Raw genomic sequence first — 2242 nt, 5'->3', positions numbered from 1 at the left:
ATTTTATTTACAAAAAAAGTTCTCAGGTTCAAAAAAACATTCAGAGAACTGAAAAACTGTGGTCGGTAATATAGGTATTTAGCTGTGTCACATGCCCTTAAAGTCACTAAAACTTTTAGAAATATTTTTAAATTCTTTAAAATCCCCTTAAGTCCCTAGTTATTCCTCAAAATCACTTGAACTCTTATAAATCCTGTAAGATTTCTTGATAATCCGTAAACTCCGAATTTTTTTTTGAAGTCCCTTCAGCTTCTTTACAATCATTTAAAATCATTTAAAGTTTCTCGAAGCTGACTAAAATTAATTCAAATATGTTAAAATCCTTTATATTTTAACAAATTTTTTTAAATCTCTTAAAAATCCATAAAATCTTTGCATTTTTTCACATTCATTAAAAGCTTTTTAAATCACTTTTCAAAAACTCGCTTGGTATTCTATAAGACCACTAAAACTGTCTTAAAACCTTATAAATAATTTGTAAATCCTTAAAAGATTTTGAATTATGTTTGAATTATTATTAAATCCTTGAAAAGAAACTTTAAAATTCCGCCAAGTCCCTAGTAATTCCTTGAAATCACTTTAATTCTTTAAAATCTTGTAAGATTTCTTGAAAATCCTTAAAATCCTCGGAACTCCTTTCAACTTCTTTGAAATAATTTATAATATTTTAATATTGTCTAAAATTAATTTAAATCTTTTAAATCCAAAATATTTTAAATTTTCTTAGGTTCCTTAAAATCTCTTGAAAATTTTTAAATCAATCAATTTCTTGAAATACCTTGAAATCACTTAAAATTTATTATATCAGCTGTTTTAATCAATTTTCAATGAATGCTTAATTTTCAATAACTTTCTTTAAAATCATGTAAATTGTCGTAAAATCTTATAAAATCTCTTGTAAATCATTAAATCTTTTCGAACTATTTTTGGATTATTTTTAAATCCTTAAAGTCCTCCGAATTTTTTCTAACTCGTTTCAACTTCTTTGAAGTCATTTTGAAATTTTCAAAATTGACTAAAATTAATTAAAATCTCTTGAGATCCTTAAATCATTTAATCTTTTTAAATCCTTTGAAGTCTTAAAATTTATTAAAATCTTTTTAAATAACTTTTTTGAAAATAAGTTTTTAAATCGCTATAAAATCCCTAAAACTGTCTTAAAATCTTTTAAAATTTCTTGCAAATCTTGAAGTATTTTTGAATTCATTTTAAATCCTTTAAAAGAAAATCTTAAAATCTCGTCAAGTCCCTATATTAATTCCTTAAAATCACTTGAATTTTCAGAAATTCTGTAAGTTTAAAAAAAAAATCCTTTCAACTCCTGCGATTTTTTTTCATCCCTTCAACTTCTTCAAGATAATTTTAAATTTTCGAAATTGAGTACAGTTAATTAAAATCCCTTGAATTTTCATTAATTCCTTAAAATATTTTAATCGCTTGCAAATCCCTAAACCTTTCTGGATTCTTTTAAAAATCTGTAAAAGTCCTTCAAAATCGTTCAGTTTTTCTGCATTCTTTTAAAATCCCTTCAAAATTGTTTGAAATCGTTAAAAAACTTTCGAGAAATCCCAAGATCACTTAAAGTCATTTTTAATATGCAACTATACTTAAAATCACTCAGTATCAAAAAGTATAATGACATAAGTCGCCGGCAATTGAGGTTATAACCTCAAATACGGCAAATTATAATTTTTCGTGATGGATTGCCCAATCGCAAATTTTCCAAATTGCCAACATTAATGAAATAAATGGCTTTTCTTTCTTAGAAGAAAATCTATATCACGATTCTTTACTTAATTTCGCCGAAATTAATTAATTTTAGTCAAACTCCTATTTAAACAATGTTTTGCAGTCCACCAAATGGTATATATAGCCTTACAGATTTTGATGTTACCGACAGTGATCCCAGATTTGAAATGACGTTCACTCCAATACTATCACAAGTCTTGTCCGTGTGAAATATAGTAGGAGATGATGTACATGACTGGGTTGCGCGCGCAACCCATTTCTCCTCTTTTAAATTTGAAAACTCGAAGGTGCACGGTTGCCGGTCGGAACACTTCGGCGGTTCTATTTATATCTCTATCTGCTAACTGCTTTGAAATAAAATCAAGAGATTGGCATTTTAATATTTCCAGATTTCGATGCTGGCGATTCTCATTATTTGAATACTTCGCGCGCCTCTTTATATGCGTATATTTTGAGGTTACGTTATTTCAAGTATAAAATATAAATGATATAA

The sequence above is a fragment of the Belonocnema kinseyi genome, chromosome 7, assembly GCF_010883055.1.
Source record: "Belonocnema kinseyi isolate 2016_QV_RU_SX_M_011 chromosome 7, B_treatae_v1, whole genome shotgun sequence".
NCBI classification, from domain to species: Eukaryota; Metazoa; Arthropoda; class Insecta; order Hymenoptera; family Cynipidae; genus Belonocnema; species Belonocnema kinseyi.
The sequence above is the reverse complement of the archived record's forward strand: the minus strand, read 5'-3'. Positions refer to the sequence as shown.